The sequence below is a fragment of the Sturnus vulgaris genome, chromosome 31 (assembly GCF_052056855.1).
Source record: "Sturnus vulgaris isolate bStuVul1 chromosome 31, bStuVul1.hap1, whole genome shotgun sequence".
NCBI lineage: Eukaryota > Metazoa > Chordata > Aves > Passeriformes > Sturnidae > Sturnus > Sturnus vulgaris.
The window spans coordinates 2,763,621-2,783,911 of record NC_142273.1 but is presented as its reverse complement, the minus strand read 5'-3'; the positions used below and the strand labels follow the sequence as shown (position 1 = coordinate 2,783,911).

At 64.3% G+C, this 20,291-nt stretch overlaps 1 protein-coding gene across 1 annotated transcript in view; it reads right to left on the bottom strand.

Moving 5' to 3' along the window:
- LOC148220753 (Fc receptor-like protein 3) overlaps nucleotides 1–20,291 on the bottom strand; it is a 53,158-nt gene that overhangs the window by 16,038 nt on the left and 16,829 nt on the right. The window lies entirely within an intron of this gene.

The following is a 20,291-nucleotide window of genomic DNA, read 5'->3' as shown; positions in this document are numbered from 1 at the left end:
TACACCCACGGCTCCTCATCCCTCCTCCCAGTGCCCGGGGAACACAGGACTCGTTTCCCTCTTTTTGGCACCAAAATGCAGCTTTTTGGTTCAACTGGCAGAGATGGTGTTTCTTTGTTCAGCTCTGTCACGCTTTAGGAATGGGATTCTCCAATTTTGGGCTGCCACTCTAAACCAGAGCTCTGGATTCCCTTCTGCCCTGTCTCAATCCCCTCCTGTGCCGTGTTCCCCACACCATGAGGTCACAAAGGCCCTGGGGGGGTTCCGCAGCCTCCCCCTTTCCCAGGGCACTGGGGATCAGGCCATGGCACAGGGTGGGGTGTCCGGGACAGGAAAAGTTGGAAGTCTCGAGACATTTTGGGACACCTGTGTGTGGCAGGGCTGGGTCAGACCTTGCTGTTGGTGACACAGGGCCCCGTGTGTCAGTCAGTCTGTCAGCCATGGCACTCTGGGGACAGAGTGACGCTCTGCCAAACCCAGCTCCTGAGTGGCCGAGGGACCAGGAGAACCACCTTGGCAGAGGGACCTTGGTGGCCCAAGGGCTTCAAAGGCAGAGCATGAGGTGGCCAAGTGTCTGAGCCTGTCTGCTCTTGGAGTGTCTGCCCCATCCACGCTGGATCCCAGGAGCTGGAAACTGTCTTGGTTTAAAAGAGAAACGTCTGCCAAGGAAAGCAGGAACCTTCCTGGAATGGAAAGAGGAGCCGTCCCTCCAAATTGTTATAACTGTGAAAATTATGGGGCTTGCAGGCAAAAATGTAAGAAAAGGAATAACAGCTCATTGCTGGGAAATTTATAGAACAGAACAGAGCAAACAACACGAGAACAGAAATTTCCAACCCACTCAGGGCTGTTTGTTCATCTTTGGTGCAGTTCTGGCCCCGGCCAGCAGGGGGCGCTGCAGGGAGCAATCCCGGCCAGCAGGGGGCGCTGCAGGGAGCAATCGCGGCCAGCAGGGGGCGCTGCAGGGAGCAATCCCGGCCAGCAGGGGGCGCCCCGGTGCCGCTCGAACCCCTCAGGGGCCATGGCGGCCTCGGGCGGGAGGGACCAGGGGAAATCGCTCCTTTTGCAAACTCACGCTTTGCACCAATCGCTCCCGGCACCAGCACCGGCAGCGCCCGGGCAGAAGAGACCAAGGCAGCAGCTTGGATCCCAGTGCCCAGGGGCAGCGGAGCAGTGTCCCGGGGCCAGGCACACACCCTGCGCAACACCCGCCACCGCTCTCCCTGATCCCCAACGCAAGGAAGGCACCACCCAACCCCAGGCAGCTCTCAGCTCCACAACAGCACCTCTCGGGCCTTTCCAGCACAACTCCTGAAAACCCTCAGCCTTTCACTGCCTTTTCCTCCTCCAGCCCTGGCACAGCAGCTTTGGGAATGCTGAATTCCCCTGGGATGCTGAGGAAAGCAGGTGCTCCTTGCTGACACTGCCAGGGCTCCTCAGGGGCTCCACAGCTCGTTTGCAGCTGCTGCTCTTCCTGGGCCACTGCTGGTCCCGATACAGCAGCCCCAGGAGAGGGAGGTGGAGCAGACTCTTAACGAGCTGTTGGAATTTGGGCCGGGGGTCCTGAAGTTCAGCTCTGCTGCTAAACCATCGCTGTGCACAAACACTCGGCTCTGCTGCCTCTCCCAGGGATTTTGGGCCACTGTGGCAGCACTGGACACATTTAGGGGATCAGATGCCCCCAGCTCTGCCCACAAGAAGTTTTTTTGGTTGGCGGCAAGGTTTTGTGGAGCTTCTCACCTTGGCCACTTGTCCTAGGGTGATGTTATGGTGTTTCTATCTCCAATCGTGTGTCCTGATTATGTTTGGTATTATGTCCTGTGCTTCCAGGACTGAGTCTGAGAGTGAAGCTTTGTTTTGTCTTGTTATCAGCCGGCTCACCTCCCCCATGGTCTATGTTTAGGAGAGGTTTTAGCTCGGCTTGCTTGCTTGCCTGCTTGCTTGCCTGCTTGCTTGCCTGCTTGCTCGCTTCTGCCTTTTTCTTTCCTTCGCTTTGCCCTTGCTTTCTGCTTATTAGTTAGTTCAGCTAGGCAGTCCAACTTTTTCCCTGGACTGTTTTCTCTTCCACCCCGTCCCCTCCCTCTCCTGGATACCATCTGAACGGACGGGGACCTGGGAACCCCAAGAAACACCGGGAGGCTACCCTTTGTCACCTGCAGCAGTCATCCCCAGCGCCAGAGACTGATAACTGAGCGACCACTCGCCAGAGAGACTGAACTCGTCATCCCTTCAGAACGGTGAAAGAGTTTTTTGTCAGCTGGTGGTGTTTTTTTTCCCTGTGCTGGGGAGTGTCTTGCTTGTTAAATAAACAGGTTTTTTCTCCCACTCTTCTCCAAGGAAATTCTTCCCGAACCCGGTGGGGTGGGGAGGGGGAGGAGTCGTGGGGTTTGCTGTCTGGGGGCTCCTCCTGGAGGTTTTCCCCCAAATTTGGCCGAAACCAGGACACCACTGCACAGGGATGGGCATTGGCCAGCCCTGCTCTGGCCAGCCCCAGCTGGCAGCCAGGACCTGAGGCTCCCCCCGCCCCCTTGGCTTTGATTCTCGCAGCTCTCGAGCTGCTGCAAAGGTGACAATTCTGGGGGGGAAAAGGCGTGGCTGTGGTTTGCTCAGCTCTGCAAGAAGCACAAAACCCAGGGTGAGCCCAAGCCGTGGCTCTGCGAGGGCCTTTGATGGTTTTCAGAGCAGGGCTGGCTGGAAACCCCCCCTGCAGGGGCAGCTGCGAGGGAACCAGTGCGGAAATGCAGCAATTGATCATTTGGTGCCTGTGCCCGAGGCACTGAGAGAGCCCCAGAACTGCTGCAAATGCCACAAGGATCTGCTCAACGACCTGAGCGGGACCCTCCTCCTTCCTGAGCTGAGCAGGCAGAGCTGAACAAACCAAAACCATTTCTGCCGCTTTAATCCAAAAGCTGCGTTTGTGTCCAGTAAGAGGGACAAGGGTCCTGTGCCCCCTGGCACTGGGGGAGGGAATGGGGAGCCCTGGGGGTACTGGGAGCACTGGGAGCACTGGAACGGGGAGCTCTGGGCAGCCCCACATGGGACCCCCAGTGGTGGCCACCTCCCGGGCACGGTGGGCAACCACAGGAGCCGAGGGGGTGGGGAAACAAGGGGTGTGCCCTCGGTTAGGGAACTCCAGTGTCCCCATTGTCCCCAGTGTCCCCATTGTCCCCAGTGTCCCCAGTGTCCCCAGTGTCCCCAGTGTCCCCAGTGCCCCATTGTCCCCCGTGTCCCCATTGTCCCCAGTGTCCCCAGTGTCCCCAGTGTCCCCAGTGTCCCCATTGTCCCCAGTGTCCCCAGTGCCCCCAGTGTCCCCAGTGTCCCCATTGTCCCCAGTGTCCCCATTGTCCCCAGTGTCTCCAGTGTCCCCAGTGTCCCCAGTGACCCCAGTGTCCCCAGTGTCCCCAGTGTCCCCAGTGTCACTGCTCGTTCTCGTAGCTGTCCCTGCGGTGCCGCTGTCGCCCGTGGGGTCCCGGCAGCTCCTCGTAGTCCCCTGGGGCTGTGGAGTGTCCTGAGTGAGGCTCCGGGGTTGGGGACCTGGGTGGGGGTGACACCCGTGGGTGACGTGTCCCTGTGCCCCCCTGTACTCACCCCCTGCCCTCTCGGTGCCCACGATGTGCGGGTCCAGCACCGCCCCCTCCTCCGGGGGGGCCGAGGGCTCCTGGGGAGGCCTGCGGGGATAAGGGGGGGTCTGTGGGGGTGCGGGGCTTCCTGCGCTGAGGGTAAAATGGGGGGTCAGACCTGGAGCCCCCCACTCACCTTTCCTGCTCCTTCCTGAGGGCTGCAAAGGAAAGAGGGGGGAGGGGTGACTGTGGGGGCCTCAGGGCCCTTGAACACCCTCGGGACCCCTGACTGCCCCCTGAGCCCCCAAACTCCCCAAAACCCCTGACAGAACCCCCAACATCCCTGCACGACCCTCCAGGGCCTCCCCAAATCCCCCAGGAGCCCCAGCTGAGGTCTCTGGGGGCTCAGCTTCACCCAAGTCAGGAGCTGTTGGTGACACCCTATGGCCCCCCCACTCTGGGGGCTTCACCCCAATCCCTGGGACCCCCATGTCCCCCCATTGTCACCCACCCCGGCGGTGCCACCAGCGACAGCCCCCGATGACAGCCAGGAGCAGGAGCAGGTACAGGAGGGCCCTGCCGACATTCACAGCCACTGCCGGGGACAGAGGGGGACACAGCGGGGTCACCCTGAGCCCCGGGGGTCCCGAACAGCCCGGTGAGCCCGTGTGACCCCACCTGTGATCCAGTGTCCCTGTGGTGTCACCTCCAGGGCCAGCTCTGGGCTGAGTGCCCGGAACACGCGGTGCCCGTCCTGTCCCAGCTGGTTGGTGGCCACGCACTGGTAGGTGCCCGAATGTCCCACATCGACGGCCCCAAGCTCCAGGAGGGGACCCCGGGCCACCTCGTGCCCGTCACGCAGCCAGGTGAAGGTGACAGGGGCTGAGCCCACCTGCACCGAGCAGCGCAGGGTCACGGGGTCACCTGGGCGCACCTGGAGTGCCGGGGGACCGGGGGTGATGGTGGCCTTGGCCACGGGCACTGCGGGGACACAGACGGGGCTGAGGCCGGGGGAGGGGCTGGCACCCGGTGTGGGGGGAGGGGGGGACGGGAGGGATGGGTTTGATGGGGAAATGTGGTGGATGGGGACACCCCATGGGGGGTGAGGGGACACAGAGAGCGATGGGGGGACACAGGGCAGAGGCGGGGGGCACAGGAGAGATTTCTGGGGGTCAGGGATGTAGCCAGGTGGGGGTCCCGTGGGGGCTGTGGGGGCTCCCCGTGCCCATCCCCGCACTCACTGCGCACCGTGACGCCGAGCCGGGCGCTGCTCTTCCACACGGCCCCCCCCTCGGAGCGCACCTCGCAGCTGTAATTCCCCGAGTGGGAGACCCCCACGGCGGGCACCAGGAGCTGCGGGGACCCCTGCGGGCCCCCCACCAACTGCCCGTCCTGGTAGAAGCGGTACAGGAGGGGGGCTGGGGGCCGCAGGGGGCTGGGGGTGCTGAGGCAGCTGAGATTGAGGGGGGACCCCTCGGGGAGCTCGGGGGGACCCTCCAGCAGCGGCACCGAGAAGAGCTCTGGGAAGGAGATGGGAGGGGGATTTGTGACCCCGAGTGCCTGGGGAGGGGCTGTGGGAGTGTCGGGGTGCGGCTGTGGGGTGCTCACCCTGCACTGTCACTGTCACCTGCGCAGATTCCATCCACCACCCCCAGCTTCCCACCCAGCCCCTGCAGTGGTAGCGGCCGCTGTGGTTCAGCTGCAGAGGGGACAGGGACAGCTCGGTGCCATCGCCGATCGTCCCCAGTTTGTTCCCGTCGCGGTAGAAGGACACCCAGGTGACCGAATCGTTCCCCCTGCCCCGGCAGCGCAGTGTCACCGTGTCCCCCTCCAGCAGCGCCCGCGCCGGCACCTGCAGCACCAGCGGGTCTGTGGGACAGGGGGGACCTGTCACACCCGGTGTCACCCGGACCCCCCATTGGGTCACAGCAGGGGTCCCCAATTCCAGCACGGGGATCCCCCTGCACTGGGATGCTCTGGGATGTCCCCAGAGCAGGGGACAGGCTCTGATCACACCAGGGGTGACCCATGGAGCTGAGCCCACCCTGAGCCCTCGGGGTCCCCGCGGGTGCCAGGCTGGGGACACCCAAACCCCCCTCACCATTTGAGACTGTCACGGGGGGGCTGAGCCTGGTCCCGGGTCTCTCACACCGGTAGGTGCCACTCTCGGTGACACGGAAGCTGTCGCCTCTGTCCTGTCCCCATCTCTGCCCGTTCCTGTACCAGGTGGTGTCACCGGCGGTCCCCGAGCCCTGGCAGGTCAGTGTCACCGGGTCCCACAGCACCGCCGGCGTCCAGGGGGGCTCCACCAGGAGCTGGGGGCTCTGGGCACCTGCGGGTGACAGGGGACACCAGCCTGGCAGGGCCACCACGGGGCTGGGGACAGCGGGGCAGGGACATGGCATCCCCCGAGGACTCACCAGCGAGGCCGAGGGTCTGGGCTGGAAGGGAGAAGGGACAGGGCTGGCTGGGGGTGGCACCGTGGGGACAGCGGGATCCGGGGCCGGGAGTGGGGCTGTCTCCAGCTGTGAGCCCTCACCCCTGCCAACCCCACGGCCACATCCCCCTGGCCCTGTCCTCACGGTCCCCTTTTGATGTCACTGTCTCCGTGGCCTCATCCCCATGGTGCTTGTCCCCGTGTCCCTGTCCCCAAATCCCTGTCCCTATGTCCCAGTCCCCACAGCTTTCCCAGCTCCGAGGGACCAAACCCCACATCGCTGTCCCCAAATCGCTGCCCCCCTGTCCCTGTTCCTGTCCCACAACTCCGTACTCATCCTTGTCCCCAAATCTCTATTCCCGCATTCCTGTCCTTCCTTTCTGTCCCCCATTCCAGTTCCCCGTCCCTTGTCCGTCGTTGCCGTCCCCACATTCCTGTCCCACATCCCAGTTCCATCCCTTTCCCTTGTCCCTGTCCCCAGGGCCACCCCACAACCCCGCTCACACTGAGGGCCACTGCCTCTGTCCCCTGCTGGCTCTGCTGGCCTTGGGGACCTCAGGGGACCCCGCAGCCCCCCTGTGCCCCCTCCCCACCGCTCTCTGCCTCACCGGGGCCCATCCCCGGGCCGTCAGGCCCGTGCCCGGGGCACTCACCCCACAGGAGCAGCGCCACCTTCCCGGCCATCCCGCTGTCCCCGGCCATGGGCACTGGCTGTCACTCGCTGCTCTGGCCACCTGTCCCCTGGCTGGCGGCTTTTAGGAAAAAGGGGAAGGAAGCGAGCTCAGATTTTATCTCATCGTGTTGCTGTCCCTGTGTGGGGGCAGGGTGGCCCCAAGCCGGGGACAGGGTGTGTGCAGGGTGGCCACAAGGCTGGGTGGCACAAGGTGGGACATGGAGTTTCCAGCAGTGGGGTCTCAGAGGGTTTGGGGAGCCAGGGATGGGGTCCAGGGCAATGGGGGTCCTGAGGAGGGGGAGTCCCAGGGCTGGGGGGGCTCAGAGGATCCCCAGAGGCTCCCCAGTGTGGGGGACACAGACCCAGAACCCCTCGGAATCTGCCTGGGCTGACCCCAGGCCACCAACACATTGGGCGGGCAGGGCTGGGCCCTGGGTCACCCCAAAATCGGAGGCACCCAGGGAAGGAGCTGTGACCCACGGGCCTGCCCAGACACTGCCCATCCCTGGGACCCACATTCCCCTGGGAACTCAGCCATGGAACCCCCATTCCTTATGTCCCCCCTCTTTGGGACCCCCATCCCAGGGCTGCCATTCCTCAGGATCTCCATGGCCTGGGACCCCAATTCCCAAGGAACCCTCTCCCCCAAATTCCCAAGGAACCCTCTCCCCCAAATTCCCTTCCCTTCAACCCCCTGCCCCCAGAACCCTGATTGTCCCAGGACCCCCATGGCACCCTCATCCCGGGCACCCACATCCCTGACCCCAAATACCAGGAGCCCCCTTTGCCCTGGGACTCCCATCCCTGAATCCCCCCAGTCCTGGTGACTCCCCCTCCTCAGGACCCCCATTCCCCTGGACCCCATCCCTGACTCCTCAAACCCTCTGAGACCCCCACTCCTGGGAACCCAGAGTCCCACCTTGTGCCACCCAGCCTTGTCCCCAGCCTGTCCCCACCCTGTCCCCAGCTTGGGGCCACCCTGCCCCCACACAGGGACAGCAACACGATGAGATAAAATCTGAGCTCGCTTCCTTCCCCTTTTTCCTAAAAGCCGCCAGCCAGGGGACAGGTGGCCACAGCAGCGAGTGACAGCCAGTGCCCATGGCCGGGGACAGCGGGATGGCCGGGAAGGTGGCGCTGCTCCTGTGGGGTGAGTGCCCCGGGCACGGGCCTGACGGCCCGGGGATGGGCCCCGGTGAGGCAGAGAGCGGTGGGGAGGGGGCACAGGGGGGCTGCGGGGTCCCCTGAGGTCCCCAAGGCCAGCAGAGCCAGGGCATGGGCATGGAGCCCAGTGTGAGCAGAGTCGTGGGGTGGCCCTGGGGACAGGAAGAGGGGAACTGGGATGTGGGGATGGGAACAGGGGGATCGAGATGGGGGGACAAGGATGTGGCAAAAGGAACCTTGGGGCTGGGGCAGCTGTGGGGACAGGGACAGGGAGACAGGGATGCAGGGCCAGGGACAAGGGCCACGTCCCATGCAGATGGGCCATGGGGACAGGTGCCATGGGAATGGGATCACGGGCACAGGGCCATGGGGATGTGGCCGTGGGGACAGGTGCTGTAGGGCTGGGGGAGGTGACCTGTGCACACATGGGGTGTCCACAGTGTCCCCATGTCCTGCCCCAGCCCAGGGTGACCGAGGTGTCCCTGTGCTCAAACCCTCCGTGCTACACCAGTGTTCCCGTGGGGACACTTTGGGGACAGACACCACACCAGGTGCCCCAGGTGCTGCTGTCCCCACGGTGCCACCCCCAGCCAGCCCTGTCCCTTCTCCCTTCCAGCCCAGACCCTCGGCCTCGCTGGTGAGTCCTCGGGGGATGCCATGTCCCTGCCCCGCTGTCCCCAGCCCCGTGGTGGCCCTGCCAGGCTGGTGTCCCCTGTCACCCGCAGGTGCCCAGAGCCCCCAGCTCCTGGTGGAGCCCCCCTGGAGGCCGGCGGTGCTGTGGGACCGGGTGACACTGACCTGCCAGGGCTCGGGGACCGCCGGTGACACCACCTGGTACAGGAACGGGCAGAGATGGGGACAGGACAGAGGCGACAGCTTCCGTGTCACCGAGAGTGGCAACTACACGTGTGACACATTCGGCAGTGGTCTCAGCACCCCCGTGACAGTCTCAGATGGTGAGGGGGGTTTGGGTGTCCCCAGCCTGGCACCCGCGGGGACCCCGAGGGCTCAGGGTGGGCTCAGCTCCATGGGTCACCCCTGGTGTGACCAGAGCCTGTCCCCTGCTCTGGGGACATCCCAGAGCATCCCAGTGCAGGGGGATCCCCGTGCTGGAATTGGGGACCCCTGCTGTGACCCAATGGGGGGTCCGGGTGACACCGGGTGTGACAGGTCCCCCCTGTCCCACAGACCCGCTGGTGCTGCAGGTGCCGGCGCGGGCGCTGCTGGAGGGGGACACGGTGACACTGCGCTGCCGGGGCAGGGGGAACGATTCGGTCACCTGGGTGTCCTTCTACCGCGACGGGAACAAACTGAGGACGATCGGCGATGGCACCGAGCTGTCCCTGTCCCCTCTGCAGCTGAACCACAGCGGCCGCTACCACTGCGGGGGCCGGGTGGGAACCTGGGGGTGGAAGGAATCTGCGCCGGTGACAGTGACAGTGCAGGGTGAGCACCCCACAGCCCCACCCCGACACCCCCACAGCCCCTCCCCAGGCACTCGGGGTCACAAATCCCCCTCCCATCTCCTTCCCAGAGCTCTTCTCGGTGCCGCTGCTGGAGGGTCCCCCCGAGCTCCCCGAGGGGTCGCCCCTCAATCTCAGCTGCCTCAGCACCCCCAGCCCCCTGCGGCCCCCAGCCCCCCTCCTGTACCGCTTCTACCGGCACGGGCAGTTGGTGGGGGGCCCGCAGGGGTCCCCGCAGCTCCTGGTGCCCGCCGTGGGGGTCTCCCACTCGGGCAATTACAGCTGCGAGGTGCGCTCCGAGGGGGGGGCCGTGTGGAAGAGCAGCGCCCGGCTCGGCGTCACGGTGCGCAGTGAGTGCGGGGATGGGCACGGGGAGCCCCCACAGCCCCCACGGGACCCCCACCTGGCTACATCCCTGACCCCCAGAAATCTCTCCTGTGCCCCCCGCCTCTGCCCCGTGTCCCCTCATCGCTCTCTGTGTCCCCTCACCCCTCCATGGGGTCTCCCCATCCACCACATTTCCCCATCAAACCCATCCCTCCCGTCCCCCCCTCCCCCCACACCGGGTGCCAGCCCCTCCCCCCGGCCTCAGCCCTGTCTGTGTCCCCGCAGTGCCCGTGGCCAATGCCACCATCATCCCCGGTCCCCCGGCACTCCAGGTGCGCCCAGGTGACCCCGTGACCCTGCGCTGCTCGGTGCAGGTGGGCTCAGCCCCTGTCACCTTCACCTGGCTGCGTGACGGGCACGAGGTGGCCCGGGGTCCCCTCCTGGAGCTTGGGGCCGTCGATGTGGGACATTCGGGCACCTACCAGTGCGTGGCCACCAACCAGCTGGGACAGGACGGGCACCGCGTGTTCCGGGCACTCAGCCCAGAGCTGGCCCTGGAGGTGACACCACAGGGACACTGGATCACAGGTGGGGTCACACGGGCTCACTGGGATTGCAGGAGCCCTGCAGTGACAGGTGACCCTGATGTGTCCCTTCTGTCCCCAGCAGTGGCCGCAGGCCTTGGCGGGTCCCTCCTCTTCCTGCTCCTGCTCGTGGCTGGAGCTGTGGGCTGGCACCGGTGCCACAAGAGGGGTGGGTGACAATGGGGACAATGGGGACAATGGGGACCCCGGGAGCTGGGGGGACACCTAAATGTGGGGGTGATGGGGCGGCACCCAGAGCTCCTGACTTGGGCAGTGCTGAGAGCTCAGGACCTTTGCTCAGGGTCCTGAAGGATTTGGGGTGGTGTTGGGGGTCTTGCAGGGATTTTGGGGGTTCTTTCAGTGATCCCAGGGGAATTTGGAGGGTCCCCCTTCCTGTCAGGCTTGAGCTTCTGGGAGCTCAGGGTGTGCAGAGCACTGGGGTGGTTCAGGGTTTCTGGGGGGCTCCAGGGGTGCTCAGGGGTCCTGGGGGAAATTGAGGGTGCAGTGGGGTTTGAGGATTCCTGAGAGGGGTCGGGGCCATGGGGACCCCACAGTTACCCCTCCCCTCTTTCCTTTGCAGCCTCCAGGAAGCAGCAGGAAAGGTGAGTGGGGGGCTCAAACCACACTCTCCCCTTTCACCCCAACCCCCAAGACCTCCCATCCCCCCCACACATCCCCTTGATTCCCTCAGGGCCCCCCCGGAGCCCCCGGCCCCCCCAGAGGAGGGGGAGGTGCTGTACACCCACGTCGTGATCACCAAGCAGACGGGTGGTGAGTCCTGGCTGGGACACAGGGACACGTCACCCATGGGTGTCCCCGTGCCCAGATGCCACAGCCAGTGTCTCTCGCAGTGTCCCCCTGTGCCACCACACTCCAGGATCCCGAGGTGACCTACGCAGAGCTGGCAGCAACCCATGGGCGACCTCGGGAATGTGGGGACATCTACGGGAATGTGCTGTGACACTCGGGGCACGGCTGGGAACTGGGGGAACTGAGGGAACTGGGGGAACTGGGGGCACTGGGGGACCCCACCCATGGGCAACCACCCGTGTGTGTCCCCCCCACGGCTCCCGTGGGTGCCCAACATTCACGGGTAGGTGGGCACAAGTGAGGGGTCACCAGGGCACCCAGAGCTCCCCATGGCCCCTGAACCCCCAAGGGCCTCCCCACCCCCCTTCCACTCCCCCCAGTGCCTCCCCATTCCACATCCAAGTGCTCCCAGTACCCTCAGAGATTTCCCCATTCCCTCCCCACCGTGCTCCCAGTACCCCCAAGAGCTCCCTGTTTCCCCTCCCAGTGCCTCTCCATTGCTCCCAGTCGATCCAGGTGGTTCCCATTCTCTCTCCCAGTTCCCCTGTACTCCCAGTGCCTCTGCAATGCCCCTCTCAGCACTCCCAGTACACCCACGGCTCCTCATCCCTCCTCCCAGTGCCCGGGGAACACAGGACTCGTTTCCCTCTTTTTGGCACCAAAATGCAGCTTTTTGGTTCAACTGGCAGAGATGGTGTTTCTTTGTTCAGCTCTGTGGCGCTTTAGGAATGGGATTCTCCAGTTTTGGGCTGCCACTCTAAACCAGAGCTCTGGATTCCCTTCTGCCCTGTCTCAAACCCCTCCTGTGCCCTGTTCCCCACACCATGAGGTCACAAAGGCCCTGGGGGGGTTCCGCAGCCTCCCCCTTTCCCAGGGCACTGGGGATCAGGCCATGGCACAGGGTGGGGTGTCAGGGACAGGAAAAGTTGGATGTCTCGAGACATTTTGGGACACCTGTGTGTGGCAGGGCTGGGTCAGGCCTTGCTGTTGGTGACACAGGGCCCCGTGTGTCAGTCAGTCTGTCAGCCATGGCACTCTGGGGACAGAGTGACACTCTGCCAAACCCAGCTCCTGAGTGGCCGAGGGACCAGGAGTCCCACCTTGGCAGAGGGACCTTGGTGGCCCAAGGGCTTCAAAGGCAGAGCGTGAGGTGGCCAAGTGTCTGAGCCTGTCTGCTCTTGGAGTGTCTGCCCCATCCACGCTGGATCCCAGGAGCTGGAAACTGTCTTGGTTTAAAAGAGAAACGTCTGCCAAGGAAAGCAGGAACCTTCCTGGAATGGAAGGAGGAGCCGTCCCTCCAAATTGTTATAACTGAGAAAATTATGGGGCTTGCAGGCAAAAATGTAAGAAAAGGAATAACAGTTCATTGCTGGGAAATTTATAGAACAGAACAGAACAAACAACACGAGAACAGAAATTTCCAACCCACTCAGGGCTGTTTGTTCATCTTTGGTGCAGTTCTGGCCACGGCCAGCAGGGGGCGCTGCAGGGAGCAATCCCGGCCATCAGGGGGCGGTGCAGGGAGCAATCCCGGCCAGCAGGGGGCGCTGCAGGGAGCAATCCCGGCCATCAGGGGGCGGTGCAGGGAGCAATCCCGGCCAGCAGGGGGCGCTGCAGGGAGCAATCCCGGCCAGCAGGGGGCGCCCCGGTGCCGCTCGAACCCCTCAGGGGCCATGGCGGCCTCGGGCGGGAGGGACCAGGGGAAATCGCTCCTTTTGCAAACTCACGCTTTGCACCAATCGCTCCCGGCACCAGCACCGGCAGCGCCCGGGCAGAAGAGACCAAGGCAGCAGCTTGGATCCCAGTGCCCAGGGGCAGCGGAGCAGTGTCCCGGGGCCAGGCACACACCCTGCGCAACACCCGCCACCGCTCTCCCTGATCCCCAACGCAAGGAAGGCACCACCCAACCCCAGGCAGCTCTCAGCTCCACAACAGCACCTCTCGGGCCTTTCCAGCACAACTCCTGAAAACCCTCAGCCTTTCACTGCCTTTTCCTCCTCCAGCCCTGGCACAGCAGCTTTGGGAATGCTGAATTCCCCTGGGATGCTGAGGAAAGCAGGTGCTCCTTGCTGACACTGCCAGGGCTCCTCAGGGGCTCCACAGCTCGTTTGGAGCTGCTGCTCTTCCTGGGCCACTGCTGGTCCCGATACAGCAGCCCCAGGAGAGGGAGGTGGAGCAGACTCTTAACGAGCTCTTGGAATTTGGGCCGGGGGTCCTGAAGTTCAGCTCTGCTGCTAAAACATCGCTGTGCACAAACACTCGGCTCTGCTGCCTCTCCCAGGGATTTTGGGCTACTATGGCAGCATTGGACACATTTAGGGGATCAGATGCCCCCAGCTCTGCCCACAAGAAGTTTTTCTGGCTGCCGAGATGGTTTTGTGGAGCTTCTCACCTTGGCCACTTGTCCTAGGGTGATGTTATGGTGTTTCTATCTCCAATCGTGTGTCCTGATTATGTTTGGTATTATGTCCTGTGCTTCCAGGACTGAGTCTGAGAGTGAAGCTTTGTTTTGTCTTGTTATCAGCCGGCTCACCTCCCCCATGGTCTATGTTTAGGAGAGGTTTTAGCTCGGCTTGCTTGCTTGCCTGCTTGCTTGCCTGCTTGCTCGCTTCTGCCTTTTTCTTTCCTTCGCTTTGCCCTTGCTTTCTGCTTATTAGTTAGTTCAGCTAGGCAGTCCAACTTTTTCCCTGGACTGTTTTCTCTTCCACCCCGTCCCCTCCCTCTCCTGGATACCATCTGAACGGACGGGGACCTGGGAACCCCAAGAAACACCGGGAGGCTACACTTTGTCACCTGCAGCAGTCATCCCCAGCGCCAGAAACTGATAACTGAGCGACCACTCGCCAGAGAGACTGAACTCGTCATCCCTTCAGAACGGTGAAAGAGTTTTTTGTCAGCTGGTGTTGTTTTTTTCCCTGTGCTGGGGAGTGTCTTGCTTGTTAAATAAACAGGTTTTTTCTCCCACTCTTCTCCAAGGAAATTCTTCCCGAACCCGGTGGGGTGGGGGTGGGGGAGGAGTCGTGGGGATTGCTGTCTGGGGGCTCCTCCTGGAGGTTTTCCCCCAAATTTGGCCGAAACCAGGACACCACTGCACAGGGATGGGCATTGGCCAGCCCTGCTCTGGCCAGCCCCAGCTGGCAGCCAGGACCTGAGGCTCCCCCCGCCCCCTTGGCTTTGATTCTCGCAGCTCTCGAGCTGCTGCAAAGGTGACAATTCTGGGGGGGAAAAGGCGTGGCTGTGGTTTGCTCAGCTCTGCAAGAAGCACAAAACCCAGGGTGAGCCCAAGCAGTGGCTCTGCGAGGGCCTTTGATGGTTTTCAGAGCAGGGCTGGCTGGAAACCCCCCCTGCAGGGGCAGCTGTGATGGAACCAGTGCGGAAATGCAGCAATTGATCATTTGGTGCCTGTGCCCGAGGCACTGAGAGAGCCCCAGAACTGCTGCAAATGCCACAAGGATCTGCTCAACGACCTGAGCGGGACCCTCCTCCTTCCTGAGCTGAGCAGGCAGAGCTGAACAAACCAAAACCATTTCTGCCGCTTTAATCCAAAAGCTGCGTTTGTGTCCAATAAGAGGGACAAGGGTCCTGTGCCCCCTGGCACTGGGGGAGGGAATGGGGAGCCCTGGGGGTACTGGGAGCACTGGGAGCGCTGGAACGGGGAGCTCTGGGCAGCCCCACATGGGACCCCCCAGTCGTGGCCACCTCCCGGGCACGGTGGGCAACCATGGGACCCGACGGGGTGGGGACACAAGAGGTGTGCCCTCGGTTAGGGAACTCCAGTGTCCCCAGTGTCCCCAGTTCCCCCAGTGCCTCCATTGTCCCCAGTGTCCCCATTGTCCCCAGTGTCCCCAGTGCCCCCAGTATCCCCAGTGCCCCCATTGTCCCCAGTGTCCCCAGTGTCCCCAGTGCTCCCATTGGCCCCAGTGTCCCCAGTGTCCCCAGTGTCCCCAGTGTCCCCATTGTCCCCAGTGTCCCCAGTGTCCCCAGTGTCCCCAGTGTCCCCAGTGCTCCCATTGGCCCCAGTGTCCCCAGTGCCCCCATTGTCTCCAGTGCCCCCATTGTCCCCAGTGTCCCCACTGTCCCCAGTGTCCCCAGTGTCCCCAGTGTCACTGCTCGTTCTCGTAGCTGTCCCTGCGGTGCCGCTGTCGCCCGTGGGGTCCCGGCAGCTCCTCGTGGTCCCCTGGGGCTGTGGAGTGTCCTGAGTGAGGCTCCGGGGTTGGGGACCTGGGTGGGGGTGACACCCGTGGGTGACGTGTCCCTGTGCCCCCCTGTACTCACCCCCTGCCCTCTCGGTGCCCACGATGTGCGGGTCCAGCACCGCCCCCTCCTCCGGGGGGGCCGAGGGCTCCTGGGGAGGCCTGCGGGGATAAGGGGGGGTCTGTGGGGGTGCGGGGCTTCCTGCGCTGAGGGTAAAATGGGGGGTCAGACCTGGAGCCCCCCACTCACCTTTCCTGCTCCTTCCTGAGGGCTGCAAAGGAAAGAGGGAGGAGGGGTGACTGTGGGGGCCTCAGGGCCCTTGAACACCCTCGGGACCCCTGACTGCCCCCTGAGCCCCCAAACTCCCCCAAAACCCCTGACAGAATCCCCAACATCCCTGCACGACCCTCCAGGGCCTCCCCAAATCCCCCAGGAGCCCCAGCTGAGGTCTCTGGGGGCTCAGCTTCACCCAAGTCAGGAGCTGTTGGTGCCACCCTATGGCCCCCCCACTCTGGGGGCTTCACCCCAATGCCTGGGACCCCCATGTCCCCCCATTGTCACCCACCCCGGCGGTTCCACCAGCGACAGCCCCCGATGACAGCCAGGAGCAGGAGCAGGTACAGGAGGGCCCTGCCGACATTCACAGCCACTGCCGGGGACAGAGGGGGACACACCGGGGTCACCCTGAGCCCCAGGGGTCCCGAACAGCCCGGTGAGCCCGTGTGAGCCCACCTGTGATCCAGTGTCCCTGTGGTGTCACCTCCAGGGCCAGCTCTGGGCTGAGTGCCCGGAACACGCGGTGCCCGTCCTGTCCCAGCTGGTTGGTGGCCACGCACTGGTAGGTGCCCGAATGTCCCACATCGACGGCCCCAAGCTCCAGGAGGGGACCCCGGGCCACCTCGTGCCCGTCACGCAGCCAGGTGAAGGTGACAGGGGCTGAGCCCACCTGCACCGAGCAGCGCAGGGTCACGGGGTCACCTGGGCGCACCTGGAGTGCCGGGGGACCGGGGGTGATGGTGGCATTGGCCACGGGCACTGCGGGGACACAGACAGGGCTGAGGCCGGGGGGAGGGGCCTGCACCCGGTGTGGGGGGAGGGGGGCACGGGAGGGATGGGTTTGATGGGGAAATGTGGTGGATGGGGACACCCCATGGAGGGGTGAGGGGACACAGAGAGCGATGAGGGGACACGGGGCAGAGGCGGGGGGCACAGGAGAGATTTCTGGGGTCAGGGATGTAGCCAGGTGGGGGTCCCGTGGGGGCTGTGGGGGCTCCCCGTGCCCATCCCCGCACTCACTGCGCACCGTGACGCCGAGCCGGGCGCTGCTCTTCCACACGGCCCCCCCCTCGGAGCGCACCTCGCAGCTGTAATTCCCCGAGTGGGAGACCCCCACGGCGGGCACCAGGAGCTGCGGGGACCCCTGCGGGCCCCCCACCAACTGCCCGTGCCGGTAGAAGCGGTACAGGAGGGGGGCTGGGGGCCGCAGGGGGCTGGGGGTGCTGAGGCAGCTGAGATTGAGGGGGGACCCCTCGGGGAGCTCGGGGGGACCCTCCAGCAGCGGCACCGAGAAGAGCTCTGGGAAGGAGATGGGAGGGGGATTTGTGACCCCGAGTGCCTGGGGAGGGGCTGTGGGGGTGTCGGGGTGGGGCTGTGGGGTGCTCACCCTGCACTCTCACTGTCACCTGCGCAGATTCCTTCCACCCATAGATTCCCACCCAGCCCCCGCAGTGGTAGCGGCCGCTGTGGTTCAGCTGCAGAGGGGACAGGGACAGCTCGGTGCCATCGCCGATCGTCCCCAGTTCCTTCCCGTCGCGGTAGAAGGACACCGAGGTGACCGAATCGTCCCACCAGCCCCGGCAGCGCAGTGTCACCGTGTCCCCCTCCAGCAGCGCCCGCGCCGGCACCTGCAGCACCAGCCAGTCTGTGGGACAGGGGGGACCTGTCACACCCGGTGTCACCCGGACCCCCCATTGGGTCACAGCAGGGGTCCCCAATTCCAGCACGGGGATCCCCCTGCACTGGGATGCTCTGGGATGTCCCCAGAGCAGGGGACAGGCTCTGGTCACACCAGGGAGTGACCCATGGAGCTGAGCCCACCCTGAGCCCTCGGGGTCCCCGCGGGTGCCAGGCTGGGGACACCCAAACCCCCCTCACCATTTGAGACGGTCACGGGGGGGCTGAGCCTGGTCCCGGGGCTCTCACACCGGTAGGTGCCACTCTCGGTGACACGGAAGCTGTCGCGTCCCGCCTGTCCCCATCTCTGCCCGTTCCTGTACCAGGTGGTGTCACCGGCGGTCCCCGAGCCCTGGCAGGTCAGTGTCACCCGGTCCCACAGCACCGCCGGCCTCCTGGGGGGCTCCACCAGGAGCTGGGGGCTCTGGGCACCTGCGGGTGACAGGGGACACCAGCCTGGCAGGGCCACCACGGGGCTGGGGACAGCGGGGCAGGGACATGGCATCCCCCGAGGACTCACCAGCGAGGCCGAGGGTCAGGGCTGGAAGGGAGAAGGGACAGGGCTGGCTGGGGGTGGCACCATGGGGACAGCGGGACCCGGGGCAGGGAGTGGGGCTGTCTCCTGCTGTGAGCCCTCACCCCTGCCAACCCCACGGCCACATCCCCCTGGCCCTGTCCTCACGGTCCCCTTTTGATGTCACTGTCTCCGTGGCCTCATCCCCATGGTGCTTGTCCCCGTGTCCCTGTCCCCAAATCCCTGTCCCTCTGTCCCTGTCCCCACAGCTTTCCCAGCTCCGAGGGACCAAAGCCCACATCGCTGTCCCCAAATCGCTGCCCCCCTGTCCCTGTTCCTGTCCCACAACTCCTTACTCATCCTTGTCCCCAAATCTCTATTCCCGCATTCCTGTCCTTCCTTTCTGTCCCCCATTCCAGTTCCCCGTCCCTTGTCCGTCGTTGCCGTCCCCACATTCCTGTCCCACATCCCAGTTCCATCCCTTTCCCTTGTCCCTGTCCCCAGGGCCACCCCACAACCCCGCTCACACTGAGGGCCACTGCCTCTGTCCCCTCCTGGCTCTGCTGGCCTTGGGGACCTCAGGGGACCCCGCAGCCCCCCTGTGCCCCCTCCCCACCGCTCTCTGCCTCACCGGGGCCCATCCCCGGGCCGTCAGGCCCGTGCCCGGGGCACTCACCCCACAGGAGCAGCGCCACCTTCCCGGCCATCCCGCTGTCCCCGGCCATGGGCACTGGCTGTCACTCGCTGCTGTGGCCACCTGTCCCCTGGCTGGCGGCTCTTCCCATGAAGGGACAGGAAGCGAGGTCACTTCTTGTCCCCACGTGTTGGTGGCCCTTGGTGGGGGCAGGGTGTGGACAGGATGGGGACCCAGTGACACATGAGGCTGATGGTGGGGACAGGATGTTTCCAGAGTTTGGAGGCTGAGGTGGTGCAGGGGAACAAGGATTGGGTGTCCAGGGGATTGGGGTGCCAGGGATGGGGTCCCGTGGGAATGGGGGTCCCAAGGGTTGGGTGGGTTCAGACTCAGGGATGAGGGTCCCAGAACAACGTGGCCTCCAGGGATTTGTGATCATTGGATGGATCCCAGGGATTGGGGTGCCAGGGGAATGGGGGTCAGGGGGAATCCTGGTCCCCAATGGAAGGGGGGTCTCAGGAATGGATCTACCGGGCTGGGGGTCCTTGGGAATGGAGATCCTGGGGAAAAGCATTCCTGGGATGGGAATCCCAGAGAGGGGGACATAAGGAATGGGGGTCCCATGGTTTGGTTCCCAGGGGAATGGGGGTGCCAGGGATGGGCCGTGGCTGGGCAGGCCCGTGGGTCACAGCTCCTTCCCTGGGTGCCTCCGATTTTGGGGTGACCCCGTCCTGACCCCCTGGGGTGCTCGTTTCCTGGGCTGGCATCACATGGGGTCCTGGGTAGCGCTGCCTCTGTGTCCTCCCCTGCCCTTGACTTTTCCTCTCTTTATTTCTCTGTTTTCCTTATTTTCCTCCCTTCTGTGCCATGCTCCCTCATCCCCAGTTCCTGGCTCAGAAACCCTGGGGAGCACCTGAGCAGGGAACGGGTTGGGGGGAGCCCAGGGAAGGAGAAAAGGGGGTGGGGGGTCTGCAGGGAGGGATGGGGTGGCTGTGGGGCTGGGGGTGTCCGGCTGAGCCCCCCCAACACTTTCCCTTTCTCTCCCCTGCAGCAGAAGGAAGAGGCCGTTTGTGCTGAGAGTCACACGGGGGCGGGTTCTGTCCTGGGGGGCACATCCAGGGGGTCCTGCCTGAGGGGATCCTGTTCTGGGGGTGACACGTTCTGGGTGGATTTTGTCCCAGTGGTGACACATCCCAGCAGGGGAGATCCTGTCCTGGGGGATGGGGGTTCTGGGCAGGGTCCCTGGACACATTCCCTGAGGAAGTCCCTGTCCAGGGTAGGGCACATCCTGCACACCCCTGTCCCGGGTGGGTGGGGGGCCCTGGCGACCCCCTCTGTCCTCAGTGGGGCACTGTGACCTCTGTGACCTCTGGGGTGCCCCAATTTGGGGTGTGACCCGCCCACTCTACACCCCCTCATTGGCTGCCCCCGCCCATCTGGGAGCCCTCCATCCCCATTTGGGAACCCTCACAGGTGCAGCCCCTCGGCCCCATTGCACAGCCCACCAGGATCATTCTGTGGGGGAAAAACCCCAGCGGGGCTGACTGGGGAGGGGGATGGACATGGGCTGGTGTCAGTCAGGGAGGGCACAGACACCCCAAAAACACCCAAAGCCACCCCAAAAACACCCAAAAGCCCTGCAGGGCCTCAGTGCTGGCAACCAGGAGATGGATGAGACCCTGCACATGAAACACTTGAGAAGCTCTTGGGGGGCATCCCCCTCTCTCTCCTGCTCCCCACAATCCCCCCACGGGGTTTCTGTCCTGAGGGGTTGGGACATTTTGGTTTTATTTGGTTTTGGGAGAAATCCTGTTCCACACTTCTCCACTTTCCCTCATCCCCTGCAGGATCTGAGCTGGCAAGAGCAGCTCGGGAATGGAGCCCCAGGCAGGAAGGAGCTCCCAAACTGCTCCTCCTTGAAGCCAGTGGCCATCCAAGTGTGGGGCCCAGCCATGGCCCAGCCCCACTGCACAGGGAT